Genomic DNA, 22,698 nt, shown 5'->3' on the forward strand with positions numbered 1-22,698 from the left:
TTATTTACATCTTATGATGCTGCAAAATGCTACGTCATCCTTCCAAGTCAGTAGCATCGTAAAGTTGCTTTGTAGAGAGTACAGTATGGTATCATTTTCTGAAATTACACTAATTTTGTGAAATTAGTGTACTCACCACAGTCCCCAATAATCTCCTACACCATTCCTGGCACACTTCTTGCCAAGGAATCCTTTCCATTCCCCTCGTTTGTGTTAAGTTTGCTTTACATTTTCTTCTGTCTGTTCTTCTCTTTCAAGCATTGTCCCTTCATCCTCGGTCTGTGCTTGTTTCTGCCTCTCTCTGCCTCTGTCTGTCTGCCTCTCTCTCTCTCTCTCTCTCTCTCTCTCTCTCTCTCTCTCTCTCTCTCTCTCTCTCTCTGAGTATGCATACGGTAGTAGAAATCTTAGCCCCATAATCCACCCTAAGAGGATTCGCAGTGAGAGGTGACGGCGGCGGTGGCTCAGGATGGATGGTAACCGCAAGGTTTCCAGTTCGAACCCGGGCTCCCCCAGAGTTAGTGTCGAAGTGTCCTTGAGCAAGACACTGAACCCCTAATTGCTCCTGATGTGCTGGTTGGTGCCTTGCATGGTTTCGCCATCGGTGTATGAATGTGTGTGTGAATGGGTGAATGTAATGCACATCTATGTAAAGCGCCTTGGATAAAGGCGCTATATAAATGCACCAGAACCATTTACCATTTACCATTTAGAGGTGGGTGGAGGTGTATACAGTATACAGACCCCAATATAATACTTGACATAAACACGTCCACCAGAGGGTGCTGTTGCTCAACTAAGCACACCTCTATGGTGCCTTTTAATAATTGCAGTATGTAGTTCTAGTAATGTATTTATTGTCTCCACCAGGCCGAAGGCATGGGGAGAGAGTATGTTTTGCACTCTGTCCGTGTGTGTGTGTGTCCGTCCTTCCGTCCGTCTGTGAACAGCTAATCTCCGGCACCGTTAACCCGGTCGATGCCAATCTTTGCACACACACTCCCTGGATGCCAACGATGAACCTCTGCCCCGCATTTTCCAGAACGGCCTATTATAGCGCCACCATGAGGCAGCTTTTCACATTTTTTACCTAAAACTGCACGATCTGCGTGAAACGTTGCATGCACACTCCCTAGAGGCCAAGGACAAACCTTTGACCTGCATTTTCCGCATCTGCCTTTTATAGCGCCACCAGGAGGCCGACTTTTGTAAAACACATTTTTTGATATTACTCCTCCAGATTCTGTCCAAAAATCTCACAAATCGTTACACAGTATCTCTATGGTCATGTGCTCAAGTCGGATCTGTCCAATATTTCATATTCCATCCTAATTGGCTATAATTGGCTTTCACAGTTTGCAAGATTGCCCCGTTTTGAACAAAAGCCTCAAATCATGAACACAGCATGCAATTTACGTGAAATCTTTCACACATTTTCTTACTAGGCTGAGGAATATATCCCACCCTTTTCACATTGGCCTGTTATAGCGCCACCAACAGTTTGATTTTTGCAAAACACATTTTTGGAACAAAATGCCTCAAATCATCCAATTGCCATCAAAGGCAAACATGTTTATATTACTCCTAAACATTTTGCCAAACATCTCACACAGTCCTATCCTCCTGGTGGAGACCTGTGCCCAGAAGGGCACTTTTTCTAGTTATTTATTTAATTGACTACAATTACTTTTACAATGATGTATTGACATGACACACGGACAGAATCATGACGTTGTGTAATGTTTTACTGCAGTGGTTCTCAATATGGGATCCGGGGACCCCCAGGGGGAGTTGTACTACTACTACTACTCTAATGATTGATTGATTATCTTCACCGTTATTTCATGCACGTAAATACAACTATTTTGATCCGAGTTTCATTGTTGTAACTGCAGCTATACTGTGCATAGACAGTAATGGAACTCTGAAACATATGAGAGGCAGACCAATTATATCTGATATCTATATCAATCTCATATCAAATGTGAGTCCGTGGCCGTAAGCAGTGAATCACTGCTTATGTCACCTAAACTGCCCAGAGAACACGTACGCATGCACGCAACATTCTGTACTGAAATGGCGAACAAACCAGGCTTTGGGAAATGTTCGGCAGTATCTACTGTCAAGAAGTGAGTCATAGTCAATGGGCTACGCATGCCAGATCACCAGTGTGGTCCTTCAAAGATAAGCCTTCAGTGTATTGGCATGTTTATAAAATTACATGAATTACCTGGTTAGTGTATTCCCCACACTGGGAGCCCCCACCATTGTCATGAGTGGACTGGTTGTCTGCGCACACACACACACGCGCGCGCACACACACACACACACACACACACACACACACACACACACACACACACACACACACACACACACACACACACACAGCCCCCTACATGCCCATGATAACACAAAGAAATGCTCTGAACCTATAGGTGCAGCAATCCCCATCATAAACACTGGTGGTAATAATATAAGGGCTGGTGTGATGGGATAATGATCCTCTTGCAGTAGCTTCGCTAGATTATACTTCCTGACCAGCCCCCCGTCCCCCCCCCCCCACACCCACCACCCACCTGCCGCCCACTGTGATTCCCCAGCAAAGCTATTGAGCAATACAATGAAGCCAGTGAAAGCTTAATTACAACTTAATTTGTCTTTGATTAGTTATAAACAGTTATGCAATTTTCTTTTAGAGGAGACAGTAGCAGTAGAGCTGACTCATTTTCAGTTCAAATACTGGTAGTTTGTATATTTGTAATGTCTTTAAATGTTTTGATGAATTGAAAATGGAGGACCCTGATGTAACAAGTGTTAGTGGTTTTTATGGTTTTACTTGAACTGTACCCATTCTGCAATCTGTTAATACAAATTTAAACCAAACCATTTTTCAAAACGGTATACCATCCCACTATAAATGCACCACGTCTCTCTGTACGTGTGTACGTCTGTAATCCACGTAACTGGAGAGCCGTTTTAGCTACCGACTTCAAATTTGACATAGTGTAGTGCTCGGCCTTGAGTTGGTGGGATACACTGTTGTCCAGAAACCCCGCAAAAGGCTCTGGTCAGGCTCTGCCAGTTGACCTAATGAGCCTAAGTCCCCTCACCCCACCTGTACAACTCCCAGCCTCAGCCAATTGATTGCGATGGCAACCCCACACCTGCCATTTGATTACTTAACCAGTCCACTTTTACAATTTACAATTTAGGCATTTAGCAGACGCTCTTAATCCAGAGCGATTTACATTAAGCAAACAAAAAAGCCTGGGAATACATCACATAAAAAAGCATTTATCATGAAAACATGAAGCTAAGGACGTAACAATGGAATATCTATATAATGAAACATATAAAAAACTATACATATATATATATACTATACTATATGCTATACATATGTACTATGATGTGCTATGACTACATACAATGCAATTATAGTGCTGTCTACATAACATGCTATAAGTCTGTATCAAATGATATCTAAGTCTACATAAATGCTATCTAAGGGGGTAGGGTAAGTGCTATGGGCCATGATGGAGTCTGAAAAGGTGGGTTTTCAGACTACGGCGGAAGATTGGGAGTGATGCTGCAGTTCTGACTGCAACGGGAAGTCAGTTTGTACTCTTCAGACACAGGCAGACAGACAGATACAGAGATCTCATTATGGGCACAAGAGGGGGGTGCAGACGTTTATCCGACAAACCAAGAGTCCGACAGTCATTAGTGCGACAACACCATCGTTCCTGACATGCGTTGCCGGTTACAAATCACCCGTAGCTCCCAACATGCGTTGCCGGTTACAAATCACCCGTGGCGTCCGCGTGCGGTTCGGGTTAGGTTAGTGTTTGGGTAGGGTGTGGGACTAATGACTGTCTTGGTATGTCGGAACACATGCACCCCACATTACAAAAGGGACACAGCCATACGGTTCAAACGGGTGCTATGACAACGGGTATTGCATACTACTACTGCAGAGTGGTATGCAAAATACCACTTTTGGAGCTCGCCCTCTCTCTGATCTACTAGAGTCCACAGTGAGCAGCTGTTTGTTTTATTTCAAGTAAAATTACCCCTTTTTGTCATCCTGATATCACAAGATTTACAGTACAGTAGCTCAATATTTGAATTTAGCCAATAGATTATGGTCTCAGAATGACTTGGAACAAAATAATTATATCTGTTTTAAAAGCATCGCAGTTGGGACAGATTATGGCATTATGGAGAACACAAAGGTTTAGCCATATGGTCAGAGCCGGACTTACCGTTGGGCTAGGGTGGGCTGAAGCCCGGGGGCCCCCGACTAGGGGGGCCCCAAAAAAAAAAAAAAAAAAAAAATATTTTTTTTTTTTTTTTTTTTTTGAATTATAAAATTGTAAAGTGAAATCCAATTCAAGTGAAATGTGTGTATTGTTATTGTATTTAGTTGTATTATGGTTAAACCATTGAGAGCTTCTGCCTGCCTGCCTCTCTTTTTAGGGGCCTGGGTACCCCAAAATGAAAACAAAATAGCCCAAAAAAAATTCGGCCTCGCGGCTGCGCCGCTCGGCCAAATCGCGGGACGCGCGGCTTTGCCGCGCGCCCCAAGGGGGGCCCTCTAATTTGCTCCAGCCCGGGGGCCCTCAGTAAGGTAAATCCGGCTCTGCATATGGTGGCACTAAAGATTCAACTTAGAATGGCCTTCTGTTTTGGAGTGTGATATGCCCCTCTCACTGACTGTACAATCAGGCCCCACTGTAGCACGTTTATTATAAGAACTGTTGAGTGTCTGTTATCACAGCTTCAAGATGCTGAAGAGGGAAGTATTAGAAATGGCCCCATGGCTTGGAATAAGTGGATACACTTACCCAAGAAGATTCTGCTGATGATCAGCTATGATTCAGAATTTCTTTTTATCGCAATTAGTAATTAGATTATCGTATGGGGACAGCAATATGATTATAACATCTTTTTTTTTAATTAACTTTCTTATTAACTTAACTTGATCCAGCGAAGAGATAAATCCATTCACAATCTGCATGTTGTCAATGGGATCACTCCTCTCTGCCAAATAAGTTCAAGCGCCAGCAGTAACACAATGATTGGCAGAAGCCTGGCTCCTGGAGATTGTTAGCACCTTGTGGCTGGTATATCTTGAATTCAAACAGAACCCATGCACATGCCAGCAGTCTCTAGCTGCATGGAAAGAGGAGGTAAGCAACCCAAACACACACATACTGTATTCAGCAGCAGGGCCCAAGAGTTCAAAACCTTTAAGCCATATCTGATCGGATCAGATTTGGATTTTGGGGAGTTCAAAACCAAAGATCTTGACTGCGATCACTCTGATATCCGAGTGTTAGTTCAAAACAAAAACGTAGGATTGGGATCAGTTTGACCCAAAAAAAACAGGTTACGTAGGTAACCCCTGTTTTATAACAGTCAAGCAAAGCAGTTTGCTATATGGGAGAAGTGCCCTCAGGCGGTGATCACAGACGATCACAGACCCCCTTTAATGGAATTTAGAATTTTGGAGAGGCAGCCATATTGCATTACTCTGCTCCTACTGAATTCCTCTCTGCTCCTGCTGCAGCAAATTAACATGGTTGTATGTAGTATAGCATTTAAGCTTCCCTGAGAGCTGCTCTGAGGGCATTCAAAAGCTGCATGCTGCCCTCAGAGCAGCACATTTACATGGTTGTATGTATAGCATTTAAGCTGCCCTGTGAGCAGCATTCAAAAGCTGCCCTCAGAGCAGCAAATTAGTAGTTGCTGCGAGAGTGAGGTCTAGCCAACACCAACTCGGGATTCCTGGATCGCTGCCCTCCACAATTTCCAACATCAGGTTCTTGAGCTCTTCAGTGTTGTCAGCCAAGCTGTCGCGCCGCAACACGTCTATATAAGTGGTACGCTCCTTTCCCCTCCTGGCTTTGCCCTGGGTTGGCTCCCATAGGTTCAATTTACTTGCCTCAAGTTCTGGGTGCCTGACGCAGTGCCCTGCCAGCCTCATCCTTCTCTCTCTGACTTTGTCCGTGACCCGTGGTAGGTCCCCATAGAGGTCCACATTCCTATGCGGTCCGTCCATGTGACACCTACTGTAGTGCCATTCGTAGCATTCTTGTGTAGACTCCATCCAGGGCTTTTTCCTGTTGTATTGTAAGGGTCCATGTCTCGGCCCCATACAGCAGTACTGACTCCACAGCTATTTAAGTTGCACTAAGAGCAGCATTCAAAAGCTGCCCTCATAGCAGCAAAAGTGCTACAGCACCAGTGAGTGTGTCAACCACCATACAGTACGTTCTCAGGTAGCCTATACTGTAAAACTATGAGCAAAACACTGTAGAGGGGTTTAGGTTGCCCTGTCAAGTTTTTCTTTGAAATGTAAATGACTTGTCACACTCATGGCCGTAGGTTGACATCTACAGCAGCTAAACGCTGATGGTGAATGTTGTCAGTTTGACAGGATGGTGGAGCTGGTGGGGATGGAAGCTGATGAGACGATGATGCTGTGCTGCTGAGTACGGCTAAGTAGGGCTCGTGGTGTGTGTGTGTGTGCGTGTGCGTGTGCGTGTGCGTGTGCGCGTGCGCGCGCGTGCGTGCGTGTGTGCGTGCGTGCGTGCGTGCGTGAGAGAAAGACTTATGCGTGAAACAAACTTTGCTATTCGCTCATTAGTAGTGATATACTGCATTAGATCTGAGACCTCTAAAATGCCAAGCACAATACTCAGAACACTGCTCAGAACATTGCTTTAGGATAGAGAGACGTTCTCATCAACATCCTGCCAAGGCCTTTCAGACTATACTATTGATCTCCTTGAGCTTCCCAAGCATAATTTATACGTACAGTACAGTACATCCATTCAAGCCCAGAAGATCCATGCGTCAGTATTCAATTATTATTCAAGATTTGTGCCACATTTTCAAGATTAAAAAAAAATCTACAAGCTCGTAGCGTGGCATGAACTTGTCGCTCTGCTATTTTTCAGTTTTTAAGTATTACATAATGCTTAAAACACCAAAAGGGGTTCCCGTCCTGAATGGGTTAAAACTGCAACCAACCATCCAACCAACCAAACAACCAAACAACCATTTGATTAACCAAAATCCAGGCCAGCGTAGGCCTACTAATCATTTTCCAGACATTCTGTACTTCCCCATAAACTACTTAATTAACTCAAGTTACCTACCTCCTAGCCTCATGAATGTGCTCCTATTATGTCCACAAAACAATTAATAGATCATCCTCTATAAACCTCTAATAAATTGTCTGCCAGGTAATGTCAGAAAACATGTGCTTCAGTAATCTGGTTTGAACTGAGAGTCAACACAGCAATTAGCTTTTTATTCAGTTAATCAAGCAGGCCTAAATGGTAAATGGTGCATTTATATAACCTTTATCCAAGGAAACCATGCAAGGCACTGTTTTCAGCTACTTATAGTGTCTGAATTCAGCTCTTTTGCTTGTAAGAGAAGGATAATCTATGTTTATAAACTTTATAAGCATAGATTATCCTTCTCTTACAGTTACAAGCAAAATAGCTGAACCAATATAAAGAGATCTAAATGTGAGATTGATCAAACCAATAGATATCCATATCTAATAGCCGTGTGAAATCACTTGTGCTGTCAGTTCTATTCGACATGCACTGAATACCAAGACATCACCTCTGTGCCCTGTTTTGGATTGTTTATTTTGTTAAAGTGTTTTCACAAAAGGCAATATCTTTGCTGTCGCGAAGAAACCACCTAACCTACGAAATGAAGAAAACCTTATATTTTGAAAGCAAAGCAATTCTGCCTCATCAAAGTTGGTGTGACTTTATATATTGCCACTTTCTTACATGAGAGGGGGAGAGGTGGTGGAGTGAGTTTCTTTAGTTACAGTTTGAGGCGCCAATGGAGTTAAGAAGTTTTGTCCGAAGGTCTTTTTACTACTTTCCATTAGCCTGGGCAGCATTCCATTTCGGGTTTATGATCCGGTCGGGAGCGGATCATAAACTTTCGTCATGTTGTAGTCAATGATTTGTATAGTCATCTGACAGGAAACCACAAGACGGAATCAGTACTATAAATGGCGGAATTCTTATTCCGCCTTGTGGTTTCCTGCCTGATGACTACAAAACAAGACTACAACATGTAAATTACCATCCACTCCAGACCGGTTCACACGGCGATTTTGGAACACAGACCAGTCTTTCCTCCGAGGTGGAAAGCCTGGAGAGTGGAGACGCGAGGTTAACTTTACATTGGTTCAATATTGTTTTAACCAACACACAGACATCAAGGGTGTTCACTGTTTTGCAAAACTAAAAACTAAAAACCTTAAACATGGAGTTAGGTGGTTTCCTCCCGACAGCAACAAATACTAGAGATCAGTCACTCCATAAAATACAAAAGATTACTTACCCATGATACATCCATCCAGAAACACACACACACACACACACACACACACACACACACACACACACACACACACACACACACACACACACACACACACACACACACACACATGAACCCTTACCTTGGAAATAAACCAGAGGGACACAAACTGATCTGATCTTATCTATTACTCATAGCATCACACTGACCACCTTCCCAATATTTCTTGCCCTGTGTATCTGGTTTGACACATGGTTTACAGTATGTGCCCGAACTTGTCACTACTTATACAGTACGACATTAATTTGAAGATGTGTCGCTCATTTTCAACGGTTTGCAACTATTTAACAAGTAAAGGTTAGCAACATTGTGTCTACATTGAGTGAAATGAGGAAATTGGGGGGACATTTTCACTTGAGTTGCAACATTTACATCAATGTTTTTCTTATATCCATACTGTACCATACCCCTGGCATTAGATCTTTTAAAATTTCCAGCCAAGGTAAAGTCCTAACAGCTTGGGATAGTAATTCATGCTTTCATTTCATCCTGGCTAGAATACTGTAACTCTCCGTGTATGCCGGTATCGACCAGGCATCACTAAAGCAGTTGAGAAAGTTCAGAATGCAGCTGTATGGTCTACTGTAATCTCCTCACCGGTACAAACAGTACGAGCATATCACCACGGTCCTGGCCTTGCTCCAGTGGCTCCCTGTTTGTTTTAGAAATGATCTTAATATTTGTTTTTAAAACTCTTCAAAGGCTGGCTGCTCTTTACCTTGCCGAACTCGTACATCACTACACTCCAGCTACATCTCTGAGGTCCGGCAACCACTACTGCTGGTCTTTCCGAGATCTATAAAAAAACAGGGGTGATGGAGCCATTGCTGTGGCTTGCTCCAGGCTTTGGAACATCCTACCCCTCCATATTAGGCCCATATACCTTTAAATCCTCACTAAAGATTCATATTTTCTCCCTGGCCTTGACTCCTAGTTGACCGTCTATGCTGCAACTTTTTAATTTCTTTTAACTTTTATTATCTCCGCCACACTGAAGAAATGGCAGAGACCTTTTGCACCCAGGTCTGTCCGCGTGTCCGTCGGCTGGATCGCAGCGAAGGTTTTGCACGCACGTTCCCACCAGGCAGAGAAAGAAATGCCACTTGAACATTTCCAATTCAGCCTCATGTTGGTGCTATAACAGACCTATTTGTGTTTTCACTGCACCGATCTGTGTAAAATGTATGCAGACTCCCTAGAGGCCCCTGCATTTTTCACATCTGCTCTGCCTTTAGTGCCATCATTTATATTACTATAGACAGATCCATTTGATCTTTAATATTCCACCCTGATTGGCTAAGATTTACATCTAAAGTTTGCAGGAGTGGCCCGTTTTGAACAAAATGCTGCAAATCATGATTGTCTGATTGTGGTGAAACTTTGCACGCACATTCACACTACGTTGAGGAACAAATCGCCACCAGGAGGCTGATTTTTTTTTACTCCTACTCATTTTGTCCAAACATCATGCAAATCGGTACCCAGTATCTCTATAGTGAAGTGATCAAGGCGGATCCATCCAATGTTTGAGGGGTGATAGCCCCTCCTACAGTATGTCCAGCTTTTGGTGTGTGTAATCCAAATGTTGTCCTAACACAAACATTAATTTCCATTGACAATGAATGGACAATTTTGAGTGTTTGTGTAAACACACACATTGCGTAACACAAACATTGATGACGAAGGTGAGGACGCAAATTGTAATTGGCCGGAATGAGATGATGTATGATGATGTATGACGATAAGAGCGCCTCACTTCACACAGGTGTGATTTTCATATTCCATCCTGATTGGCACATTCCAAACCTACAATATCCTACCTGACCTGGCACTAGAGACCTGTGCTAGGAGCACTTTCTCTAGTCTGTGTAATGTTTCTGTTATGCTTCTTGCCTTTTTGCTTCTTTTATGCAGTATTGAATTCTCGAATTGTACATGCACAGCCAGCAATGCTTCTATGATCCTCGCTCCAGCAATCTCTCCTCCACATGACATCCACTAATGAGAGTATATTTCATTCCACTGTCACTGACAACCACCCACTCCGGGAACAATACTTCCCCTTCAAAGCATGTCGCAGAGTTTTTGTTCGCCATGGCAGTTAAATATGGGTTATTGGGTTTTATTTTTTGATTTCTCACCTCCTTGCCGTATTTTTTTATTCTTCATGTGGGACACAGATGGAAGTTACATTGGAAGTGTGTAGTGCGTGCGTGCGTGCGTGCGTGCGTGCGTGCGTGCGTGCGTGCGTGCGTGCGTGCGTGCGTGCGTGCGTGGCTGCGTGCGTGCGTGCGTGCGTGCGTGCGTGCGTACTGTAGAAACACATAAGTAGGTCATATTTGAATATTCTGTAATGTAAGCCCTAAATGTGAAGTTATGATTGAAGTTGATGCAAAAACTGAATTTAATGTACAATGAAAAACAAAACATTTCTCTGAGAAACATGAATCTTATTGGAAACGACTTCAATCTTGCTTTGTGTCAGCTAGAGGGTAGACTTCCTTTAATGTGGACCTAAATGATAACAGGCAGAGCCTGTGGTCGTTTAATAACCACCACACACAAGAGACATTCCACAAGAGAGTCCAAATGAGCTGAGGCACAAAATCCAAAATAAATGATTGTCACAACGCTGGAGTAGGCAAGACAGAGATCCTCAAGACTGAGGATCAATCAGTGGCGGCTCCAGACAATTTTTACTGAGTGCTGGAACGGAGCTTGACTGTTAATGGAGTGCTATGTTCCGTGCACTTTTTTGTGCACTTACAAACAGCTCCACCAACCGTATCCTGCGGTTGGTGGAGCTGTTTTCTTGGGGGTGCTACAGGGGTGCTGTATGCAGAACAGAAAGTGAGTCAGACCTCAGAAACCCTCAGAAGTATTCTAGGAGAAGGCTAAGGAGCCAAGACAGGTACACACAAAAGCACAACGTTGCTGTCAAGTGGAAGTCTTAAATGGCCAAAACCTTTACTTCAGGAAATGGTAAAAAAGGAACCTGTGTTTCAATGGATCATATTGAGTTATTTAGTGACAAGCTCTTGTTAATACCTTTCATTTGTGAAATATTTATAAAACCTACACAGACACACTTATTAATATCTTATATATTTCGGATTCAGTATTTGGGTGCTTGTATGTATGAATAGATGCAAAAGCAGCAACAACCTCTGTGTTCTCCCCCAGTGCGGGTGGTGGTGAGCCTAGTGGGGCAGGTAGAGGTACTGCTGGCTGTATGGAGGTCCCAGTGCGGGTGGTGGTGAGCCTAGTGGGGCAGGTAGAGGTACTGCTGGCTGTATGGAGGTCCCAGTGCGGGTGGTGGTGAGCCTAGTGGGGCAGGTAGAGGTACTGCTGGCTGTATGGAGGTCCCAGTGCGGGTGGTGGTGAGCCTAGTGGGGCAGGTAGAGGTACTGCTGGCTGTATGGAGGTCCCAGTGCGGGTGGTGGTGAGCCTAGTGGGGCAGGTAGAGGTACTGCTGGCTGTATCACTGCTTGCCTGGCTGACATCTCACAGTGGATGTCCTCCAACCACCTCAAGCTGAACCCAGACAAGACTGAGCTTCTCTTCTTCCCAGCTAAGTCCTGCCCGATGCGGGAGCTAACTATTTCCGTAGACAACGCCCTGGTAACGTCTGTCCCAACAGCCAGGAACCTTGGTGTTGTCCTGGACAGTCAGCTCTCGTTCAAAACTCACATCACAGCTGTCACTCGATCCTGTAGGTTCACACTCTATAACATACGACGAATTAGACCGTTCCTCACCCAGGAATCATCCCAGCTCCTAATCCAGACAACAGTCCTGTCAAAACTTGACTATTGTAACTCTCTCCTTACTGGCCTACCGGCATGTGCACTGAAGCCTCTCCAACTGATCCAAAATGCCGCAGCTCGCTTGGTCTTCAACCAGCCAAAATTCTTACATGTCTCCCCCCTGCTCCGCTCCCTGCACTGGCTCCCGGTCGCTGCCCGCACAGAATACAAAACTCTGATGTTGGCATTTAAAGCAACCAAAGGTATGGCTCCCCCATATCTTGCCAGCATGATTGAACCCTACAAACCCTCCCGCGCACTCAGATCAGCCAACGCAGGGAAGCTGTGAAGAATATTTAATAACGGTTCTGTGTAGTTTGCAGTGGTGTGGTGTGTCAAGGAAATCCAAACGGAGAGTTTCTCTTTGTCTTAAAAAGTCGTATCCAAGTTTTATTGAAAGAGGTACGAAATGCAGTTTCACAAGGCAGTTTTTCGGGAACAAAGGCCCTTGGAGTCACACGCACACGGCCTATTCAAATCAGCTAGGTACGAGTGAGCACACCATCGGAACGGAAACAGGTAGTCTATATACTAATGCAAGTTTAAAACTCCCCCCCTCTCTCATGAGGGTGGGACTCAGAATTGTCCTTACTTACTGGCCAATCAGTGAGCCAGGACTATCATGCAAGGTTTTCCTATGAGAACTTAGCAACAGATGAAACTATACCAATAAAAATGAATGTACCATATAAAATATACAGAACATTATTTAACACCTGCAATGAAATAGTTAGACTGTATTCTTGACTCTAGATGCATATTTGACAAAGATACGTTGCATTCATGACAGACAGGACAGATAGATAGAGCAGAGCAGAGTTTGACCTAAAATATGCCATGCAGCTGTTATCCCATGGATGCATCTAGGGTAAGGAGTTCACGCAGACCCCTGTGGGGTTTAATTACCCCCTCTGTTTCTTCAAGCCTAGTTGTAAATAACTAAGCGTAATCTCACAGGATCTTACCGTGAGCCAGTTGCCACAGATTGCATTGTATAGAAAAACAGCTGTCCCAACTTACGCTCTCCTCTTGTGAGCAGTCTATGCACCTGGCTGTTTTATAATATATCAACTGATTGATATATATGTGTCCATGTCTATAATATATCCATCATATTCCTCCCTCAACAGGCTTTTACGCCTGTTGCAATACAATTAAAGGATCAGAATTCATAACCTGCCAAATTAATTTTTCCAAAAATAAATCTTTTTTTTTTTTTTCTTCCTTTTTTCCAAAATGCAAAATTAATCATTACACCATAGTTTGACGTGACACGTCCCAATGTAGGCCCCCCTAGATACAGGAGCATTTTGTTAACTACCTGAATTGTATCAAATTAGAACAGAACAAACATAGGGCTTGTTCTGTTGTAGGACAGACCTGAAACTGAAAACAGAAATTAAACTCCTTCTTTAACTGAAATCCTATTTAGACTAAATCAAATTCCTATACTGATTAAATTCAGATCCCTGTAAATGAAAAGTTAACACTTAAAACATGAAAAAAGACAACGAAAATAAACATCTCTAACAACAGTACTAGACCAGTACCTTGGTAAATCTACTTGAGCTGTATCAGCACAGAAAACAACAAACACAAACATGAAAACATAACATCTTTCAACATTAATCAAAAACAACGATTCTTTTTTTTTTTTCCCATGTCACAAACTGTTCAATCGGACGTCCAACGCGCGGTAGGAAATATCCCACAATTATTTTTTCGCCTATAGAATAACAACGCTTGGAAAATCCTCCTTGATTCTCAGAACTCGGCATAGTTTGCATTGACTGATGAGGGGACGTAGATCTCTTAGGTTTGGGGCGGGGGCAAAAGTGGACTGTAGTAGGCAGAAGACAACAGAATCTCCTTTGAGCATCACAAGGCTCTGATTCTGAATGACAGCTTATTGCTTTAGCCATGTCAATCATGACAGCAGAAGCATCAAAACGCTCCCTTCTCCATAGCAGCAGGAGGACAACACTCCTTTCTCCAGTGTGAACATAGGAGATCCTTGTAGTCTCGGCTGCAGAATAGTGGTCGGGTTGACACCTCTCCGGCTATCTCAGTGGCCATGAAGGTCACCTGCTGTGTTGATCTGATGATAGAGGCTAGGCGAGAAGCATTCTGTTGTGATGGCAGCTGCCGGTTGACACGCCCCCCTGGATGCTGTCGGGTTGCCACTCCCCCTTTTTGGTGCTGTCAGATGTCAGTTGTTGACACGGCCCTGGAGCGGGAAATCACTCCGGTGTAGATGACCAGAATGGAACCCTCTCCCATGTCCACCTATTACCACCTATTAAAGGATGACATGCAGCCTTCCTCCAAAGAAAGTTAGAAGTCCCTCTCAAATCATGCGGTTAGAATATTAGTCCTCCATGCAAAAATCAAGAAAGTGTGTTATAACATATTAGTCCTCGTTTTGACTTTCATTTATATACCTCCAATGTAATTTAATTCCCCTCAAGGCACCAACAACTCAATTGCAAATCATGGCATGTTCCCTTTGTTATTTTGACAACCCTAAAACAATTTAGTGTGACTTTCTCTGACTTTAATCCCACTGTTTTGTATTAATCTCTCTTGTTCTGGCATGGCAAAGTGCGTATTAACCATGGTTTTTGAGAGAGAGATTACATTTAGACTATGTTAAATGCAAGAGACTTGACCTCTATAATATAAAGTGTATACAGTATAAAATAATACAACTCCCCCCTTTTTTCCTGGGAATTCAACATCCCCAGGAAAATACAGAGAAAATAACCAACACGCACACGCTACCCCCATGACCGAACAAACCACCCATTTTGAATCACAGACCGTCATCATCGCCCACCAAAAATCACAACTACTTAGCACCTATAACAAAGTAAAATTTAAGAACACAAAAGGATGTAATCTCCAACCACAAAGATAATAGAAAGTGAGCTCTTTTTTTTTTTTTTTTTTTTTTAGTCACCAGTTTATCACCTCACCATGAAAGGGAAGGGGACGGGTTCCCCTTTCTTGTACAAGCGGTAAAAATAACACTTGCCCTAATGTTAATGTCCAAAAGAAAAAATCAGCAGCTTTCCCAGAAATGTCAAACAAAAATAGACGATCAATGACTGACACACGTTACCTCAGCCGTCATAGTTGTAGTCCACAGATCTCCGCCCGGTATACTTGAGCCGCAGGAACTCTTACTGAGGGTCAGGTGGTGGCACAGGCCAACCACGACAGGTGCGCAACGGCTGGACGGGCGCCCTCATCCCACGCCATCCAAATGACGCTCCCCACGACGGCTGTCCCTGCCAGGAGCCGGGCGGCAACTGTACACAATACCGCTCCATATGTGACAAACTACCACATCTGAAGCAGCCTTGGTATCGCGGCTTGGGACCACGGCGAAAACGCTGACGAGGCTGGACGTCTCTAGGAAGAACAGAATGGTTGTCGAGCAATGGAACGTCATGTGGCCCCGCCACCCTGAGAGGTGCCTGAACGACTGGTGGACCGTTCTGAGGCAGCGGGGCTGAGTCCACTGCACGGGCCGCAGTCTTCAAGGCGGTCTGCACACCCTCAGGCAGGCCTTGTTCAATTTTCTCTCTCAGAAGAAACACGGCTAATTCCTGTTGAAAACATTGTAACTGTCTCTTATGCAACTGCCTTATCGCCTCCTCCTCCTCACGCTGCTGGGAGACAAATGTCAGCGGAGGTTCTGTAGCATCCAAAGGAGAGAAAACAACATCAGAAGGAGAGAAAACATCCGAAGGGCGAACATCCTTACGATTCCGTCGCTTTACCATCCACACGTCCGTGGCTTCAGGACCCCCTCCCAGCATCAGTCCACCACTTCCGCCGTCCGGTCGTCGTGGCACCGCGATCGTTGATGCGTCATCCGGATCGGGGCTAGAAAAATCTAAGTCACGTGCATCAAAAACGCAGGCCCCTTCATCAGGAGAGCGAACGGATGTGGACAGGGTGTCCTGTACTGGGGACCCATCAACGGATGTGGACAGGGTGTTCTGTACTGGTGACCCATCAACATGACATTGGGCATAAGCCTCACACATTTCCTGTCCTCTTTGGAGAAAGAGATCCATCAACCTTCGTTCTGCCCTAACCCTATGCTCCAGGACCAGTCTATAGTCCTGTATTCGTACGTTCAAGGCATTGATGACAACTGGAGAAAATACGCTATCCTGTGGCCATGGGCCAGAAGGGCCCCATAAGTCCCATTTAGAGTCCCATTCAACCAAAATTGAAGTTAATTCAGCCATCAGTCCATTTGGTGGGGAGGAGCATGCGTGTGTATGTGACCCACTCATACTGGAGCGGTATATGGGCACACCTTAAGGTCAGAGAATATTGAATTACAATTATAGTCACTTCTATCGCTACTATAAGCACCCACAATTGTCCAAAAATAATCCCCCTGTGATGCAAAATTACCCCATATATTAGTTGTCAAAACCCTAAAGGAAACACACTGATTCACAATGGTCAACCTGAAAACCAGTTATTAACGCGGTTATCACAGGAAGCATGTACACCGTGAACTGTATAGCTATATACAATTCACACGAATAGATACAAAAATATGTATCCACAGGCGGAAACAAAAGCAACGAAATTTAGGTGGTCAGAGACAGAAACCAAATTAACCTATTATAAAACTCAAATATCCTCCTATAACATAGTGTAGTGAAAAGGGTGTCATTAACCGGAAAATCACAAATGCAGTGACTTCCCAAAAATCCTACTGTGTATTAGTACCCACAATAGCCCCCCTTTAAACTTAAACTAAGTCTACAATAAACAATACAAACCAAACAAATTGTTAGAACATGTCACACACTGAATGTTTCAAGACAAGGTTACCCTGTGAGTTGAAACTGGCAGAACAACGTCTAGTTATGTAACAGTCATGCACCATCACCCATGCAGGTTAATAGAACTCGAAAACAAAAGATGGGGCTAACTCCCTACACTAAAACTCACGTATATCCAAATGGACTACCAAATGGTTTTACTTTTAAAAAGAAAATCGTGAGAAGGGGTTTTAAAAAACTAACTATAATTACGGGCCAAAAATGTGTTACAAAAAACGTGGTAGGCTATATCATGAATAGAGTATTGACCGGCCTCCTAAAAAATGTACACTATAAATTCAAGTATACACACCAAACACCTGGGAATATTCCTACCAGTTGTTCAAAATTAAGACAAAAACTTTGTCAAAGAGAAGGCCGTTCCAATACTCACCCATGTATTGTCCACCACGCATGCAACTGAAAGAAATAAAAACTGAAAATGTTACTACTTAATCACCTGAAAAAGGAAACAATTAACCTACGATCAATCCATCCTAGCGACAGATTAACTTTATAAAAATGTAAACTGTCGAGTACAGCCACAGAAATGGTATTTATAATTAATAACAGATTCAATAGACATGTGTATCTGTATCCTGCAAACATTTGAGCTAAAGGGAGTTGTAGTCATATCCCCTGATTCCGAAATCATCCGTAACAGAAGAGAACAACTACAAGGCCCAAAGATAATATAACCTGACTCACTCCGTTGTTACTATTGTATATTTGCACAAGACGTGCCCACGAACGGATTACAGATTGACGTTTGTCAACATAAGGACAAAGAACCCACTATGTTGTGGAAATGACTGGTACATCCTACACATGAAATACATTGCCCCTCAACCCCCTCACAGTAACCCTCAAACGAAATTTCAACCACATGTCACAGTAAGGTGACATGAAAGATCTCTCAGAAAGAGATGAAGGAAACATTGTAACAATATGCCATTTAGTGGTCAAAACATATACAAAATATTTGTCAGCTGGTATGCTGAATGTCATCTTACTACAGAAAGGATGTAATAAACCTAACTATAGTAAAGATCTTTGAACAGGGGTAGCCATCTGTTTACTGTAAATAGCCCCCCAATAAATTTGCTCACAGCTCACAGTGGGTCTTTTTAAAACAAAGGAGAGGAGATAGCCCTAAAGCTCTCTTCACCTGAAACATAGTGTTGATTCAGGGCGATAGCGATCCCCCCTCCTTCTGAAACTAAACAAGTTATTTATTGAGGGTGGAAGGGATTTTAGCTCTCTCCCCCTCTTTCCCTAAAAGCACATTCCGTCAGAGCATGCTAAAATTGTCATTGCAATTCCTCACACGTAGCTCTGTATGTATTCGCTCATTTAACTATCACTCTTCACTCACACATACATTATTCCCAATCAATTATCGTGATATCACACACACACACACACACAGGGGAATAGTTACCCCATCACCCACACTCATTTGCATACAACCAACCCCATACCGAGTAAATGGAGATTTATCTCACCCTACGCAACTGTTTTTGTCCCAGAATCAAATTACTCATGCAGAACTATATATAAATTTTACTAATAAGAACTGTATTTTTAACAATCCCTAATTAACCTATACCCAACTTTTACCTAAATGTAACCATTTCCAATTTGAGATGCATTTGTCATTTACCCTCTAAATTTTACTTGGACCCCCAAATTAAACCCACATTTTTAAACCTTAATTGTCCCCAATCTCTGAGTTTTTGAGCACAAGACAACAAAAATAGACTGAGCTGTTGTCTCCGTCAAAATTTAAATGAACCTCCCTACTGTAATATCTATATTATTCATTTAAGAAAAAAGTCAATCCACCTTTAAACAGTCACTGATCTTTAAATAATTTCTCAAATATAATTTCACTCTTATACATTTATACACTCTAACGTGCATGAATAGCCATATTATAGTTCCCTTATCTAATCTAGTTCATGCATCCAGTTTACTTGTTAACCTCCTATTAATTTCGTTTATTTATCTAGTTTGTTCATAAATGTATTAACCTATCACTTCCCCCTGAGCCATGACCAACATGGCTCATGACAAAAATCTGATCATCACAGAAAACAGTGCTACGCCATCCATAACATCACGCTCAGTACAACCATAGTCAGCAGAACAAACCAACTGACACACGCATCCATCACGCACCCACGCACAGGCACGCACTACACACATTGAGTACAGTCATACATACTCATCACGCAGGACTCTCACAGAGTTGATTTAAACCACTACCACGGTTCAGTAGTACTATTTTCCAACTCTTCAAACATAACCACTTCACACACACACGTATAACTTCACCCATGGGACAAGGTAGAAGGACACGGAATCAGTCCACTGTACTCTGTCCCATCTTGTGTGTGTATGTGTGTTGACCCTCCGTTGCCTCAGTCAACACGTCACCACAGGTGGTCTATTCCGAGAGCATTCCTAAGTAATAAAAGGTCCCTGTCTGTTATATGACAGGATGAACTCACAGCTATTGTAAGCTTTAACAGATTGTTATCTTAGGCCATCTTTAGTGATTCCACAGCTAGCCTCTTGTCAATTAATGCAACCAGCCGTTCGAGTCTTAAAGATAATTGATTGATTGAAATATTTATCAACAGTTCGCAGAATTACAGTACCCTTCAAGCACAAACTCAACCCAAAGGCCGCTAACTGTGAGTGGACAGCTTACAAGAGGGTCCACCATTGTTCAATTCATCAAAAAATAGACTATACTGCCTGGCCTAACTGAACCAAACTTTTGTTTGTCGGTGAAGCCATCCTTACTGTGCAGAGCTATGCATGTCTCCTGGCTGGCGAAAATTGTTGCACAGCCCAACACCCATTCAGTACACATTCAAGACCGCACCACTCAACTCAAAAATGGTCTGATCATAAGAGTCATTCTAGCAATTATTTTCACCCGGGTTGAATAAAAATAATATGTAGAAAAGAATGACACAAAAATGTAGCCTACTCATCTTTTCGTATTCAAAATCCAATTTTCAAACAAACAGATCCAGACCACGTCTAAATATGTGCCCATACACATGCCGTCCAAGTGAATAAATAACATTATCAAAACCCAACAGAATTCATTCTCTGGTCCAGCCAGAAAATGAACATCCTAGAGGCCTTCTAGACTGTTTTGTTCCTTCAATGAATACTCAACACAGACAGACAACATCCACAAAAGCACACATAAAGAGTAATCTAAAACCACCTTTAACCCTCGTATTTCGTATACAGACATATTGCAATGCCTTAAATCAATACAAATTCTAACGACACCTCCCCCCATTTGAGACATGAAACTTCTCCATGTATCAATAACATGCAGCCTCAGCCATAGGAAAGATAGACAGGATTCTGGAAAGATAGACAGGATTCTGTCCACCATAAGAAGAGTGTCAAAGCACCACCACAGGTATAAGCCACCCATAAAACATTCAATCACCCATACGGACAGACATACACAGACACCCACAGCCCCAGGCACACACATACACGCATCAAAAGGCTAGTTTGTCAAGCCAAAGACAGAGGAAAACGAGTCAAACGACCCATGGCAGCACCAGAACACATGCGGTCACGTAACCCCAATAACGTCGATTAAATCAGAAATAAAACTGATCCACCCCAAAGGAAACGTCATAATTTCCCCAGGAAAACGGGAGCGAAAGAGAGGAGTGCACGCACACGCACGCGCACGGAACGGCACAAGGGAGCAGTAGTTGCTGACAGAAAGAACAAAAACCACGCCCCTAGCCAACCCAGAACAAACCCGCTCACACACCGGAAGTATGAGGAGACTTGTAAAAAATAAAGAAAACGCTCCCGAACGGGAACAAAGACAGTACAGCCGGATAGCCAGTACTCAAAGAGCCGCAATGCCACTGGGAAAACCAAAATGGCCACGAAGAGATATTAACAACAAGATGAGCACATCCAAATGAGCGTCACCCAAATGATACAAACAGCAAAAATAAATCAGCACGCTGCACGTCCCACTCAGGCCTCACAGGAAGAGCAACCATAAACACAATGAAAAGCAAAGCGTAACCTAATCGAATGTAAGACGCACGTTTAGTAATGCAGAAACATTTAAAAAGCGAAAAAAGATCCGATTCCTGGAAACACTTGCTCCTCATATAGGTTACCCACTCCCCCAAAACAATACGCCCAAACGTGGAAAGCAGTACGCTGACGACAAATCATTGGCAACAGTGTAGCAACAACATAACATCGCCATACTTTACCTGTCCAGACCCTTGTCCACAGGACAAAGGAATACGACTCTGCCATCACATCCCACGCATCTGTGTGTAGCGCTGCTCAAAACAGACTAGCCCTTATACAAGAGAAATACTCATCTAATCCCAGAATAAAGCCGCACTTCCACACAGACCCACGCGATGCTTCAGCAAAAGCCCCTGTACTTTTCTTAAACAAAGGACCCCATACCCCGTCGAGCAGAGACCCCCCACCCCCACTTATACGAAGGTGTAAAACTTTAAACGTACACCCGTGTTTTTCCACAAATCACCGCTAGGAGGAAATAGTGCCAGCACAAAGCGATCATAACCAAACAATCACCAGAAATGCAGGCACATACCCCCACACAGCAACGTAAAAAAAAAACACAAGTATACAGCAGTGCGCGCACCTTATGCATCGTATATATATATACGTCACAAAATCCCTGTTTTGCAATACGCTCGCCGGCTCGTCTTACTGGGCCTTGCGTAATCCAGACAACCTCAGAAGAATAATATTAATAAATATTAATATCAATCACCCAAAATCTCAGATTCCTATTCCATACACCCAGCAACGTAGGGCCAAATTATCCTACTAACCACCTTCGGCTAGCCCTCAGGAATGCACAAAACCGTCCAAATAATGTGCACCCCATGTAATACGAGAACGGCCACGCAAATAGAACTTGGTCATGAAAAACGCTCGCAAACCGCGCGCGCCTTCCGGAGCTCCCAGCGGGGCAGAACAGCACTGCGGCAACTGTGTAGTTTGCTCGCATGCTACTATTCACATCCCACCGGTTCCCCGAAAAACGTGTGCCGTTTGAAATCGCTTTAGCCTATAAGGTATATCAGAATCCACGCTTCCAAATGGAAGCAAGGGTATTGTTCTATATGGCTACGCCATATCTTCTGCACGTTTGGCCAGGTATGTGTTTTTATAATGAACCGCCACTTTGACGGCGGAACATTACAAAAACTAGTTTCAACTTAATTGTCGTAAAAAATGAATTTAAAACCAGGGTTTAGGACGAGGTCTTTGCTCGCCCGGCGTTTACAGTTAAAATAAAACAATGGTAAATGGAATGCGTTGCCACTGCCTAGCAAGAAAAAGATAAATTCTCACGCTCTGAGACACCTCACCACTGGCCTATATGCACAGATCCGACCCTGGATCGAATTTACCAGGCTCCCCTCGTAAAACAGCTGTAATAATAATTTTACACTCACCCAGCTCAAGACGAGGGATCCTTCAGCAACCGGGGATCGGCACCATCTGAAGAATATTTAATAACGGTTCTGTGTAGTTTGCAGTGGTGTGGTGTGTCAAGG

This window comes from Electrona antarctica (assembly GCF_951216825.1).
Source record: "Electrona antarctica genome assembly, chromosome: 17".
Taxonomy (NCBI): domain Eukaryota; kingdom Metazoa; phylum Chordata; class Actinopteri; order Myctophiformes; family Myctophidae; genus Electrona; species Electrona antarctica.